Source organism: Sceloporus occidentalis, unplaced genomic scaffold (genome assembly GCF_023333645.1).
Source record: "Sceloporus occidentalis isolate IW3139 unplaced genomic scaffold, rSceOcc1.0.p SCAF_11, whole genome shotgun sequence".
Lineage (NCBI taxonomy): Eukaryota > Metazoa > Chordata > Lepidosauria > Squamata > Phrynosomatidae > Sceloporus > Sceloporus occidentalis.
This window is the reverse complement of record NW_028316991.1, coordinates 24,335,601-24,352,060: the sequence shown is the minus strand read 5'-3', so window position 1 is coordinate 24,352,060 and position 16,460 is coordinate 24,335,601.

The window sequence follows — 16,460 nt, the reverse complement described above, 5'->3', positions numbered from 1 at the left end:
TCAAGGAAAGGAACCAATTACCTGTACTGGCAATTGGCTAGCCTGGGAATTTAGCCAATTGAGAAAAAACTTTTCCCTTGGTAGCTATCATTTGAAATATGAGACTATTCTGTCTAAAGATCAATTTTTTGGGTTGAAATGTCCAAAAAAAAATATTTTTTACAAAAAGAAACTGATGCAAAACAATTTTGTGCTAGATATCGGGTTCTATGATAGCTGCTGGTTGAGCTGAGTGTGCTTTTATATACTTGTGCACCAGCGGCCCCAAGTGGTTGGAGGATGTATTGTACCCTCTATTGACTTCAATGGAACAAGAACTATTTTTACCATATGGTCATGGCAATACTAACACCCATGTGAGGGCCACTTTATCTTTTTTTTTTTTACATATTATTTTCAAGTTGCAAATTAGCAATATTTATAAAAAGATATATGTTAGACGTGACCACTGTCTGATCGTTTTAAATGAAGAATTCCTTAAATGACACATCTTGTGTATCATATACGTAGAGCAGTGAAATATGAATCAAAATGCCTGAGAAATGTAGTTTCATTGCTTGACTCAGTAGCAATTATATTATTCAAGATTTGTTTCACATTTATTGTCCTGTTAACAGCAATCTTTAAAGCACTATAGGTCAAGAGGTTATACATCTAACTTCATAAAGGTCTATTTAAGTATTTTCGAAGCTTCTATGGGAATAACATTAAGTGTTTGATAAAGTTTTATACGGTGGCAAATGAATTATGTGAGCAAATGTTCACATCCGTCAGGATGGTGACAGCTGAAAATTAGCTTAAATATAGCAGCAATATATTTTAGGGTGAAAATGCTTAGTGTGTCTTCTTTTTAGCAATGCAGATGAGGACGGAGGATTACTGCATAAATAATGATAGTAGTCTTAAAGATGCTTCATCCGTTTAGCTGTCTTCCTAATTTTATTTAAAAAAAATAAAAAATATATACCTTTTTCTCTCTGACGATAAAAGAAAAATGAACACTCTTTTTACTTTTTAGTTAATTAAATTGGTGAATCTTTCAGAAGCGCTTAAAGAGTTTCGTGGTAAAGTCATACATCGGCACAAGAGCTGACAGGTAAAAATAGGTTTAAAGGACCAAGTTTTTTATAAGTGTTGGCACTAATTCAGAAATTTTCAGAAAACTTTAAACCTTCATTTTTCTGCATATAAACCTATAATTTATGAATATTTATCACAGTTCATCTAGGAAATCCAAATACTATATGTCACCTAAAGTTGTAAGTAAATAGGATATATTTTAATATGCTCTTCCGACATGCTATACTACATCATAGTGATGTTTACTAAATTCTATTTTTTTTTTGTAAAGTACACTAAATAAACATATTTTGTTTTCAGATAATAAATAAATAAATAAATGAATATATACTGTACATAAATAATAGAATCCCGCCTTATGTGTATACAATGGGACTAGCCAATTAAACTGCCTGTTCTCAGGATTTAAGTGATTATTCCTCCCTATTCCTGTTTTTTTTTTTTTTGTAAATTACTATTCCTCTTTGGTGGAATCTCTGATAACCAGGTAGGGTGAGAAGAAGGGAGAGGACATTCGAGGTCAGGACCTACCATCCTAGTTCTACAGCTACATACACACCAGGACCCTTCTGTCGAACCTATAATACCAACCAGAAGGTGGTCCATCTAGAAAGGTATAAACTTTGTTTACCTGTCCTAGAATCCTCATAAAACCGGAAAGGGGTCCCTGTCTGATTGGCGTATGGTGCTTTCTTAAAAAAGAGATCATTTTATGCCTGATGGTTCAAAAAATTATCCCACAAAGTATTTTGGTTGAATCAGCAGAGAAGCAGAGACAAAGAGCGTTCCACCAACATTCTAATGTGGACAGGAGCCTAGGGTGTAGGGATCTTTGGTTTGTTTGGGTTATTTCTTCTTGAAAGAGCTGCTTGTGTCTATGATGAAGAAAACCTACAAATATGGAAAATATTTAGAAAAAATAATATATGATAGAAAAGATTGTTGATAAAGCCGAGAGTACTGACCATCGGCCATTTTTTCATCTGGCATACACATAGAATGTTGATGGACCCATAATTCTGTAGTGAATTAGGCATCATTATAACTAGAATCATGGGCATTTTCCAAGGTAGGCTACCCAGAGCTTTCTGTCTTCTGGCTAAGGGGCTTTATGAGGGGATGGCGTAAGCTATGCATGGGACAGCTGCGCATGGGAGTGGGACTAGATGAGCATGGGCGGGGCTAGCCCCGGAAAGCCTTAAGTAGACAGGAAGTGGGAGGGAAAGTGGGCATGGCCAAACATTTCTTGCCAACCCACAGAAAGAGGCCACTGACCCGGAGACCCACAGAAGCAGGGCTTCACCCAGAGACTCCATGTCAAGTCTGGAAAGGTACGATAACTAACGTTCACTGAATCACTATGTATAAACCTTTTATTTTTCCTAATGTCTTTATTTCTTTAATGTGTATAATATGTGATCACATGACATCCCAAACAGTCTTCCACGATTAGAGAAACTGATGTGTTTGGGGGTTTTTTAGGTCTTGACTCATGAGAAAAATGTAGGAAACCTCCCATTATTTATGCTCTTATGAACTATACCACTAGAGCTCAACATTTCTGTGGTTTTTAGGGGTCTCAATATCCCAATTCTAATGAAATAGAATTTATGTGAAATCAACTAGTGTAGTTTAATTACGAAAGAGATGGAATAATTCTGCTTCCAAAAATATATTAGCATTTTTGGGGCTCTGTTTTTTTTCCGTGACATAGAATGCTCCAATAATATTATTTCCTACATCAAAAACCTCTCTACAGACCTTAAAAAATATTATTCAAACAACGTATTTGATTTCCATACATTAACAATTCCTTTTCAACTCAAAACTATTTTTTTTAAAAAAATGTATTTAAAATATTGTTGGTAGGGAATGAATTCATATATTGTTGTCCATGTAAGAGGATTCGAGACTGCATGCCACCATATTTCAGCAAAGCTGAAGATGAAACACATACACCCTGCAATAAAAACTGTAAATAACTGCTAATCGATCCTACTAAAACATTAAACAATATTACTTTTTATAATGAAAATTATACTGCAGAAAGGTAGAAGAGTTTATGCAATTTCTGTAAAATTCTATCCTTACATACTCCTTCCGGTAATACTGTTAAAAAAAAAAATCTCAAAGTGCTCATTCCCGTAAAATAGATAAAAATATATATATATATATTAGCATTGGATGGGTAAGCACAATATAAGGTCTGGCAACGAAGGGTTAATATATAGCTCTTTAAATACGACAGCGTGCTTACCTTTAGTAGTTTGAATTTTCAAATATATTTCGTCTTTGCATGAGGGGAGAGCTGGTCGTAATGGCTGAAAGGGTCAGGAGGAATGCGAATTGTTGTGGAGCAGGTGTTGAGGTAGTTGAGACATGCATCGGGGTACCTGGCGTTGGTGGTACTTTTTAAATAATGTACCCATACAGTTCACAGAATGGGGGAAAGGTGCTCAGGGGCACACTGAATGGAGGTACATGAAACAATATTCGTATGGATTTTTTAAGAAAAAAATTCTTCCGCATTTTAAAATCAGTAATCATTTATTTAATATTTTTCTGTTTTTAGAATTTTTATTTTTTCTCCGTCCTATGAACCTAAAATAGTAAAAATATTAAAAAAATATATATATATTTTTTTTTTTGTACTTGGTCACCAGACCGCCCTAAAATTTATATTTTATATTTGATCACCTCTACAAACTTCCAATGGATTTTTTTTTTTAGCACGCAATGAACATTCCACAACTAAGAAGCTCCGAATAATTACCTGTTTGACAGTACGCGGCGCTGATCTTTTCCCTAATCCCTTCTTCATACTTACCGAGATGTACAAGCGGCAATTACCATTCCGGTTGTGGAACATAATTTATCTCTGTCCAAGTCCTTTTTACGCTTTAAAAACACGTTACATATGTGACCTGTGCTGTCGAGCGTGTTGTGTTATTACCAATAATTTTTTTTTAATTGACGAAGAGCACTTCATGCATTTGGTTTCCCCGTATATATCGCAGTTATTTAATAGGTGCTGGTTGTTATTATATAATAAGTGGCACTATGTATCAATGTATGCATTGACCAACCACAAGCTTGTCTATTGCTAAGCGCCTGTGGAAACCTTGTCACCGGCCCATGTTTATCACCATAGGATCTTGCAATTTGTGCCTGAAGTGTAAGGTTAAAGGATTCTGATTATTATTATTATTATTTATGGATTTTTAATCAGACATAACTCTCTTTTACAAAGAGCCATTTCTTGTTTGTTACATTTTCACGTTTCTAAAATGAATGTATTTCAGTAAAAAAAAAAAGTCCATATAGTTTATTTGGTTAACATCGAGTTGAGGCAGAAAAAAAAACATTTGACTTAACCAATTTAAGGATACATTATGGATCAAAGAAACTCAAGGTTTGCCCTCCATAAAGAATAGTAACTGTACTCTTCCCACTTATAGGAATCGCATTTTCCCTGGAATTTTTTCCCCTAAATTGTGGGTCTATTTTATAATCACTGTTTAACCCTTTGAGTGCCGGGGGACATGACACTGTTTTTCCCTGAAGCTAAGGGGGGGGGGGGGGGTGTGACATCCCAATTAGCGATCCCGACAAGTATTTAAAGTTTTAATTGTGTCTTATTTCATTAAACGGCATTTAAAAATTGTATTTATATCCAAAATAGACCTTTGACTATGGCTGGGTCTGCCCGCCAACATTACTTATGCAATATTTATTTACCAATTCAATCTTTTTTTTCATATCGGCCTTAAGTGTAAAGGTAATTACGTTAAAAATGAAAGTTTTTTTCTAGGCCGTATTGTTTTTCGAAGGAAAAAATATGCACGTGGAATTGTTTTTGATTTAATATTCTTTTTGTACGAGAACGATTTTTTTTTTTCCGGCTTTTGCTCTTCTGTTTCTCAAAAACATATGGCCTGTCAGTCCTTCTCTAAGTGTGCGTGGCTAACGAGTTTATATTCTGTCATCCTCCGCTGATGCAATGCGGCGTCCCTGCGCTAATTACATAGGCAGCAGAACATTGCGGTATCGTCAGCTCTGTCCAACTGCCTTATAGAAGCGCCTGTTCATTATGGTCACTTGATTGGGCCAAAATGGAACTGAGAATAAAGCAAATTTAGCCGAAATTTGAACATAAATTGGGGCCAATTGTATTTCCAGCTTAAAAGTCCTCGGCAAACAAAATCTATTTTGGCAAAAGGATTTATTGCGCTATATTAGTTTAGGAGAATTTTCAGTCATTAGCAGGCTTGTTTTAATAATATTTAGTGAGATGGCAGAGTTTTCAATAATGAGAAGCCAAGCACTAATCTGTTGATGGCTTTGCTACGTTTTTACTAGGCCGGTCGCGCAGTTATGGAAACGAATGTCATAATGAAATGTTTGTTTCATTGTATTCATTGTTTTAGATTGTTTAATGAAGAGCATACCTGGGAACTCTCCGGGTTTCGCCTGGAGACTCCGGGAGAAGCCTTGCCTCCGGGTCGCGGGAGCGGGGGTCCTGACATGCCCCACTCCTTGCCCATTTCCCTGACGTCGGCGGGTCAGCCTACTGATGTCAGTGGCAGTCTTGGCGGCGTCTTGCAAGGGTAGGCTCCGGATAGTCGGAGACCACAAATCCCCAGATAGGATGATGAGACGAGGTCTGATGATGCACAAGGATGATCAAGGAGGACCTCAGAAGCCATCTTGAAAACTCCTGGTTTGACCAGTTCCTTCTTTGTCTGGGCTCTCACTATTCCTACTATCCACCCGCCAAAGTCTGCCCTTGTTTAGACTATGATACAAACAAGGATCCAGTTACGGCAGGAAAAACAGGCAGACAATAGGGACCACATTCTGTGTCTCTGTCACGTTATTACATTATTCTTCATCTAAGTCTAACTAACACAAATAACTATCGATAAGTTACAAAGTCAACCAAAAAGGATTTTATAAAGCCTCTAAACCCCAACTGGCCTTTTAAAAAATCGGTGGTAATGAGAAGGTGACAAACGTCTGTGAGTAGCGCTTAATATTTATTTCATCACAATTCATTTAATTCATAAGACAACATTCTTTTAAAATGAAAATCATTTTAATTTACAAAATAAACAACATACTACCTGCATCCAAAATCTAATATATTTTCCCACTCAGTTTTTGGTTTAGAAAAACGATGATGCATTTCTGTTTTTATTAGATTAAATAAGTAATTTCCTGCATTTCATGAAAACATGGCATTTAAAAATGGCTGATGTGGCTAAATACACCTCATGTACCTTTATTTATAATATTCTTGTAGATGCAGGCATAGGTACACAAAGTAATTTAATTTTAGATTTTTTTTTAATAATGAAATCTTACATCTAATAAATAATACAAACTCTTAGAGGGAAACTGACATCCCCATGTTCTTTCAACCATAATATATTTGAAAAACAGAAAAAAAATCCCCATTATCTGCCTGCATGTGCCAAACCAACCAATTAAAGGAAAGAAGACTAAATATTTTTTAAAAGCCTATTTCTTAATTAATGTATCCAATAAAATGAACATACATGTAGGTGGCACACAAGACCTATGTAGGTGAAAGTACAGGGGAGCAGGGTAAGAAGGAGTTCAAATGCGTAAATATGCTATAGAAAGTAAATGTACAGGCCTGTGAAAAAGAAAGTACAGCCACTTTGAATTCTATGGCTTTACATATCAGGACATAATAATAACAATCCTCTTTTCCTTAGCAGATCTAAAAATGAGGTAACTACAACCTCAGATGAACAACACATGCCATATTACACAGTGTCATGGTTTATTCAATAAAATAAAGCCAAAATGGAGAAGCCATGTGTTAAAAACGGTTTCCATACTCCTTTTCTCAATTTCATTTGAGAGTGATGGAGGGTGTAGTCCACAATAGCTCATTTCCCCATTTTGTTTTAAAATTTAACTAAATGATCCAATTTATATCAAAATATGTATTTTTATTATTAATTCGGGGTGCGGATTATCTGTATGTGACAAAGTCCGATTCCTGAATGAAAGCACGGTTCAATTCTTCCTAATAAGATCAGCTGTCTGTATTTTTAGAAATGTTTCCATGGTAGCAGGCAGCCATACTGGCTGCCTACACCATGCACTGATCCCTGCTTTTACATGAGAGAGAGAGAGTGTGCCTATTGATTACATCCTGATCCCCAAACCTCTATCTTCGTGTTTAAGTGTATTCCGAAGGCATCTATCTCAGCTGAGCCACTTCAAGTCTCACTTGAACACATGTGATCTTCACCAGGAAGGTAGGAGAAAGCTATTGATCAGCTCAGTAGCTGATCAGAAGCCCCAATACACTACAGAAAAGTATTTCAGCAGGATAAGAGTAACCGACATCCTGAGCCCTGCTTGCAGTGTAACTGGCACTCCAGGGGTTAAATCCATTAAATCATTTACCAAATCTGTAAAGTATTCTATAATATTATTTTTGTTTTGTTTTATTATTACTCAAGAAAACCCTGGTCTCCTATATTTTCTCTTCACAGCAAGGTGTAGGACGCTACTTCCAAATCTATTTGAGATTGTGACAAGTTTATCCTGCTTAATTATATGTAATCAATATTTTCAATTTAAGGTGAGATCAATACAGTTTAATTAATGCGGGGTAATTTAAAAAAGCAATAACATGTTATTTGTAAACTAAAACTAATGTTCTCTTACCATTTTGCACCCGAGAACTGATAACATTAATTGGAATTTAAACAGGATTTCCCATCAAATGTTGTTATTCCTGCTATCAGATAAAAAATATGTTTTCAAAAATTCTGCGCTGTTTTCTTTCTAGGCCGGCTGTAGTTGACCATAAAAGTCTATGGAGGAATGGACTTCATTAGCTTTGCCATAAAACATCAGCTTAGTGTGGTGATTGAGTTTATTGGAGAAATTTTTATATATAAATTGGAGGATCAGGAGGGGGCCTCACTGAATGCGCTGACATATTGCTGTGAGATCAGATGAGGGTAAAATTACACCGCTTGTGGTGACGTCCTCTCCCCTGATTGGAGGATCTGGGAGAAGATGTCACTGCATGTGTCACTATTTTGGGGGAAAGGTCCTGCTGGATTATGTCTCCGGAGAAAGATAAAAGATGAAGAAGATGGGGATGTGGAAGCGGTCACTAGAGATGATAGGGAAATTTAGAGAGAGATTGAACGAGAGAGAGAGAGATTGAACGAGAGAGAGAGTGAATGAGAGAGAGAGTGAGTGAGGGTGCCGGGCAACGAATTTCGTTCCCAAATCAAAAATGAACCCAAATATTTGGCCGAACTGAATGGACAAGGATGAAATTTGTTGCCTGAAAACAAATGGGCCAATAATGAACAAAAAATGTGTTTTTGGCCCATTTGGACATGTCTACTAGCCATAAGGAGTGGTGTGGCTAGCCCCAGAGTCACTTTCCTTGGAGGCGAAGTTGGAGATCAGGTGAGGTGGGAGCGGAGCGGAGCAGGCAGGACATAGGCAGGGAATTTGCAAGGCTGACCCTGAGATCCGGGGAAGCAGGTCAAACCATAGAGTTCCCAGATATGCCGGTGGACATGTGATGCGGTTGGGACATGTCATGCGCATAAGGTTGTGACATCTGTAGAATGTCCCATTTATTCTCCTTTTTCTGAGTTAGCTCACTAGGCTAACATTGCAAACCCAACAAGCGGGGACAGCCGATACCAGGAATGATTGCAGGGACTGTCCTGCTGAATTGAGGACTGTGGGGAGCTATTTGGAAAATAAAATTCCACATGCTGTAAAAACAACAAATACAGATTATAAAACCGGCAACACTTTCTAGCTCGGCAGAGCACTTAAACTACGGTGCAATTTTCCTGTCTCTCAGCGGGTCATGATACAAAACTAAATACCTCCTAAAAGTTTCATTTAATCCGGCAGCAAGGCGATGGTTTGCGATGTTCTCTCACCATGTAATGGTTAAGCGAGATTGTCTGGGCTTGCAATCTATATCCACCATGTGACTGCTGGGACGTACGAACGCAGTCAGAAACGCTACATTTAAACAAACGCGCAAATGAGATAGCAATAAAAATGAAGAAAACACAGCGTGAGCGCCTTGAACTTTTTTTTTGTCTCTTTGCTCATTTTATCAGTTTTCTCAGCCATTTCGGTTTCTCATTTTTAATGCATAATTATCCCTCGAAAAAAAAACGTTCCAGCTCTGCTTTTTTCTCTTAACCTTTTAATGACGTCCAGAGGAAATTGTTAAATTGGAACAACTTGAGGTTTTAGCAGCTCCAACCCACATAATCCTCAGCCAGCCTTGGGCTCAATGCAAAGATGAGTAGGGTTAATCAGGTTTATTTTAACAATTGCCAGAGTATGACCTCTTAGCTACTGAAGACGCATCAGTTTAATTTCAGAAATGATATTTGAACAGAAAGTTGCATTTTTTTGCAATTTATCCCAACGTTTATGATTTCAGAGCTGGTAATCTGGCACACCAGGGAAATGCCCAGAAGGCCATTGGCTGACAACCCTCCATAAGGACCCAATCTGTTGCTCCAGAGCAGATCAGGTGCTTCAGCCACCGGTTGGATATACCCAGCCGCAAAGTACGTGGGCATAAAAACGTAACGTGTAGCCTTTCATATCAAGCTGTCGGCCGCTGGCCTTAAAGTGCCTACCCCACTGGGCCCGGGATGGAGGGCAGGAGACGAGCTCCGTACATTCCATAGTTTTTTTTTAATTGGCCATGGCTCATTTATTGCCTCATTTAATAGAACTTTTGATAAAATATGAAAATATGGGTTTGTATTAAAACTGATGCTGGTGAGAAAAATATTTGTATCACTATAGCAGACAAATAAATGATCAACACAAATGGAACATTCCATTGGTAATAAGATACATTTTCCAGTGTTGCATCAGGTCAACTTTTTTTGCCATCATTGTCTCCAGTTATTGTCATTGATACACGTATATAGGAGCAACGTGTATTTTGTACATGGCAGTGCAGGTCCCTATCGTTTCGGATATATCAGGTATGTCGGTAGCCATGTTTATTAAAGGGGCAAGATATGGTCAGGTGGTAGCGGAGAGATTTCCAAATAGGTGTCGTACTTGGGCTCCATTTCTGGGGACGAAAATGATATTTTCAAAAGCCATCTTGGATGAGGCATCAATTTACGAAGAAGAGAGACACCTACTGGTTGGAGGTGCAAACAGCACAGGTTGTTACACCGTGACATTCAGGTCTTCTCGGGGCAAATCAGTAGTGGTCCAAGACATGCATTTGGCAAATTCTGTTGTTGTGGTCAGGAGCTGATTAGCTCTCCAACTACACGACATGAAAGCACTTTCCTTATGGGGACCTTAAAGTAACCCCACAATGGAGATACGAATTTGGCATCCCTGGTCCATTTTGAAACCACGTATTGCATATGTGATTGGTACTGAAAGGGTTAAATACCATGAATGCTATTTCCCACAATCAATGGTAATATAAAAAAAAAAATCCCCAGTAATCGGTATATGCTACTCTTAAAAACAACATCCTAAGTGTGATAAAAAAAATGATTATTATAAAAAAAATACTACTTGTTCATGCCATGTTTATTTCTGATGGCGCTTCCATTATTACAGACACATTTCTGCCTTTTCCAGTAGCCTCTATTCCAACATAAGAGATATGAGGACACAAAAATTAAATAACATTTTTTCACAAACCAATGAGGAAAATCAGTTTTCACCTGAATTGTTTGAAAAATTAGAAAGATTAGCAGAAAAAGAATTAAAAAAATGGTGGGAAGTCACATTTCTTGAACATTATATCTCACATAGATTGATACCTAGAGGCCTCAGAATACAGAAACACCCAGCTTTTGGGGAAGAGAATGGACCATTTATGACTAAATGGAATAACATCTTAGATCAGTGTTCATTTGAATTAATGAAATTATTAATAGACTTTCAACGAGATAGTCTTAACGATATAGAAGTTAATATCCAACAAACAGAAAAATTGATTGATCAAAAGTTCGAGGGAGTGGAGATTAAGCGAAGAAAAGATAATATAAATGAGAGAATACAAAAACAAGAATCCTCCATAATAGAGGTAAAAAGTAAAAAATTGCAGAGAGATAAAAGAGATCATCAGGGAGATATTCACAAAAGATACAAGCCCAGAGAGTATAACGCAAAATATAAATCGGGATATAATCAATATGATAAAAGACAAAACATTAATAGATACAATAGTTACACACGAAAACCGGTAGATAAATATAGCAATTTTTCATCTACAGAGACCAGACGACCCTTAGAGAGACATAGGGAGAACATTAGGGACTCCTCTAATGACAGATATAGAAAAAGAGAAGATAATACCACAACAAGAGACAACTCCAGACAATATTCACCTAGACCCACAACGTCAGCATGGCAAGACAAAGATAGCAATAAACCACATACTTCTAACGACTTCAAGAAGTCTTTTTTAGACAGGGAGCAATCCCGAAATACAAGACACACACAGATAGATCATTCCCATTATCCAATATTCCAGGACAGAGAGAGGAATTTCCCAGCCTACACGGGTTCCCCAGTCAAGAAAAGAAAAGCCACAAGATACTCAGAGGAACAAGAGGAAAGGGTAACAAACTAACATCTAAAAAAGTACATAAAAAGAATGAAATAGTCAATTTATCAAAACATGAGTTAAGTCAGAATGAATTATCACTTTTAAATAAAGGTCTCAAATTTGCACCGAACAAAGGTCCCAATAGTTTCCATTTGTTTATAGATGCCCAAAAATTCTTGAGGAAACTCACAGTGAAAAGATTTTTCTTAAAAAATGAAAATACCAACACTATAAAATCCCATGAGGGAGATGTATTTACACACACACCTTTAAAACCTAGGTCAAAATTTTTCCCTCAGAAGGATAAAAGTGTCCACATTGAAGTTTTTACTGATATGTTGCTTAAAGAGTTTAATGAAATAGAACAAAAAAACAGGAGACAACATAATCTAACTAAAGTGGAACAGGAAAGTCTTAGGTCCTTGAAAAATAACAAACAAATAGTCATTAAAGCTGCTGACAAAGGAGGGGCTACGGTTATTATGGACAGAACGTATTACCTCAAAGAGGCTCTACGCATCCTCAATGATGAAAACACATATAAAAGACTTCTAGTGAACCCCACAAGAACATTCCAAGACGATTTGAGAGTATTATTACAGGGAGGGTATGACAACAAGGTACTAAATAAAAATGAGTTTAATTTTCTTGACACTAAGTACCCAAAAATACCTATCTTTTATTTCCTACCGAAAATACATAAAAGTATGACAAACCCTCCTGGACGTCCAATCATAAGTGGTATTGACTCATTAACCAACAACGTATCACAATATGTTGATTTCTTTCTCCAGAAATACGTTACCATAAGCCCCTCATATATAAAAGATACAACGGACATACTAAAAACTCTGGCTGATATAACATGGTCTACAGATTTTATATGGGCAACAATGGACGTCACTTCACTTTATACGGTCATCCCTCACGAGTTAGGTATAGAGACCATTAAGAAAGCCCTTTCCTTAGACATGAATATGGACAAACTACAGAGTAAATTTATCACTGACTGTATATATTTTATCCTCACACATAATTATTTTTCTTTTAATGAGACTTTTTATTTACAGACATGTGGTACCGCAATGGGAACCAGATTCGCGCCGAGCTATGCGAATCTTTATGTGGCTGATTGGGAAGCTAATTACATCTGGAATAATAACCCGTTCGGCGCGAATCTGGTTCTCTGGAAAAGGTACATCGACGATGTACTTATAATATGGCAAGGTGATGTTCAAAATTTACATAATTTTATAGCATATATTAACCGTAATGAATATAATCTAAATTTTACATCAAGTATTGATAAACAACAAATAGACTTTTTAGACCTTACCCTTTTCATTAGAGACAATAAAATAAACACCAAAACCTTTTTTAAGCCCACAGATGGTAATGGTTTTATTGATTTTTCTAGTCGCCACCACCCCAGTTGGCTTAGAAACATACCCAAGGGACAAATCACTAGAGTACGTAGAAATTGTAACAATGATGAAGACTTTATGACACAAAGCCACCTCCTGTTAAACAAATTCGAAGAAAGAAATTATCCAAAAGATCTTCTAACAGACAGTTTTGATACTATACAGAAAAAAAGAAGGGAAGAATTTATAAACCACAATAAAAAACAAAAAAACAAAGACGGGTATGAATTCTCCTTCCTAACTCAATATAACGATAGAGCACTTCACATCAAGAAAGCACTAAGTAGATGCTGGCCTATTTTAAAGGAAGATGAGATACTACAGGGTCATCTCCCAGATAAACCGAAAATCATATATAAAAAACTGGCTAATTTAAAAACTATTCTGGCACCCAGTTTATTACCTAATGAAGATGAAAAGAAAGAACATCAGAACTTTTTAGTGGACAAATCCCCGGGTTTTCATAAATGTGGGAGGTGCAAAGTGTGTAGAACGTGCAATACCCAACAAAAGAAAATCACAGTTTTTAAATGCAATAATACAGGGAAAGAATATTCAATAAAACATTTCATTCATTGTAATACTAAAAATGTGATATATCTATTGGAATGTAAGTGCGGCCAACAGTATATTGGACGCACTACAAGAGAACTTAAAGTTAGAATACTGGAACATCTAGGGGGAATACGGAATGTAAATACGAAACACAGTGTACCTAGACACTGTAATACGTGTACAATGTTCTCATTATCAGACTTTAAAATTCTAGGAATTGATTTGGTAAAAACACACTGGAGAGGAGGCGACATAAATACAGTACTGTCCAAAAAGGAGACAGAATGGATTTTTAAATTTCAGACATATAAAAAGGGTGGCCTAAATACTGATCTAGATATACTTGCTTTTATTGACTGATTATTAATTCATTTTTAATATATACACTGGTCTTATAAAATTATTTTAAACTAGTTAGGAAATTAGTTAGATAGATATAGGGCCTAATTAATTTATTTAAATAAATTAATTTATTTAAATTTAAATTTATTTACATTAATCCTTTTATGTATTTTTACCGCTATTAAAATCCAGGCCATATTTTATTTTATTAGTTCAGTCCCATTTTTATCCATTTTTTATTATTTATTTTTTATAAATTATAAATTATTTTGTATAAATTATAAATTATTTTTATTTTTATATTTATTTTTATTTTTATTTTTTTTTTTATTTTTTTTTTTATTTTTTTTTTTTTTTTATATTTATTATTATTATTTTTTATTTTATGTTCACATTTCATATACATTGCTATATATTAATAAATTAATCATGTCACATAAAATAAAATATTTATGTCTCTCTACATACACACAAGCTAACGATTATCCCTATTTATTTATTTATTTTATTCTATGAGTCTCTCTATATACAAATTGTTACATTACATCTCTGTATATACACATAGTATATACTATCTCCTTTTTCTACTCTCTCATTTCCATGGTTCCGTTCTCCATTTGTATTTTATGTATTATAAAACTCCTAATATATCCCCTCTCTCCTTCATTAAACATTATGAATACGAGCGACATTAAAGATTCCTTTAGATGTCTCGCTCGAGAATTACCACAATGATTCGATGAGCTTGCAAGCAGAAAGGGGAGAGGACTTGTGTATTTGAAACGGAAGGAGATATGCAGCGTCCCTATTGCTAGGAGACGCATGGAGACGCCGTAGACACAGGAGGGATGGACCATCGAAACGTCACGGTTGCCGGGCAACGACGGGAACAGCGCGCTGACGTCAAACCCGGAAGTAAAGACGGAACACGGAACACGGACACAAAATACATAAATAGACGTTCTACACCCACGAACATCATGAAATTTTCGGAAAGAAACTGTTCTCCTGAGGAAGCCGATAGGCGAAACGCGTTGAGGACTACCTACGAGGACTATTTACTGTTTTGGACTTCATTGATTTTAAACTTCGGACTTTCAGTTGAAGTGCCTGAAAATATCTACCATCTTGTAAGTGCATTTTTTTTCCTATAACAACCACAGGAATATATTGCACTATTGGCCGTTCTCTTTTTATCAATTTTTTTAGTAATAAGAAGAAATAAAGAAAGAATTTTATTCTGAAGAGCCTTGACCATCTGTAATTTTGTGAGTGCATATAATACACGCACATACAGCACTTTGAATCTTACATTATTGCACTATTATTGTTTATTTTTTTCCCACATATGTACATGCGCGCCTAATTTTGGGTTGCTTTCTGTTGAACACTAAGAGGAGTGTTATTGCGGGCTGCAGCAGTACAGTGAGGAAGTACCTTTTTAATATTTTACTTTCACGTTTCACTATCTGGTGTTTATCTCTTTACCTTTTGGCGTTACATTTCTGCCAAATGCAGTGTATATTTCCTGCTCTTTGTCTATAACTTTGTGAAAATGTTATAATATCAACCATAAAAAAATTCTGACTTTATATGCATTTAATTTAAAAGTCAACGCGCTGTATATATGCCATAGAAACAGAAAAATAAAAACTATGGCGGCAGATAAGAACGGCGCTATCAAGACACAAAGCCCTTGGTCTTGTCTTAGATTCAGGAGCCGTATGTCTATCCCATGCACGTTTAATACCCTCACTGTATTACCCTCTACCACTTCTGCTGGGAGACTGCTCCACTTATCTACCATTCCTTCAGCAAAGTAACTTCCTTAGATTCCATGGGCAGACTCTATGACCCGAATGAGTCTGCCTGCAAATTCTATGTTTCCGTGCTTCGTCTTTATTTGGATTAGCCATATTTTGAGCTTTACGTCTTTCTGATCTGCATTCGGCTGCTGTAAAAAGTGTTACGTTGTTTTACCAAAGTTTTCAGATAATAAATCTTGTGCATAATCACCGGACTGTTCATTATGCAAATGTTTAAATACCGTAATGATCTTTTATATCATTTATTTGAAATGTTTTTGCTCTCGTTGCGTTTTATTTGATGAAATAAGGAGGCGATAATGTAGCGAACAAGCCCCCCCCACCCCACCCCCCTTAGTAACGCACTAAACATTTTATGCCAGACAGGTAATAAAGTGGAAATGTTCTATTATATTATCCCAGCAGCTGGCGCCGGTGTGAGCCGAGGTGCGCACAACAGATCAGGATAATCTCCGTTACCGAGGCGGTGTGAATATCCACACACACACAAAATATAGCAGATCGCACCGATGGAGGACACGACACGGACGGCGTTAAAGGCAGCGCTCCGGATAAAGGAAAAACATGGAGCCGCGTCTTGTGGATTACTGAACAATC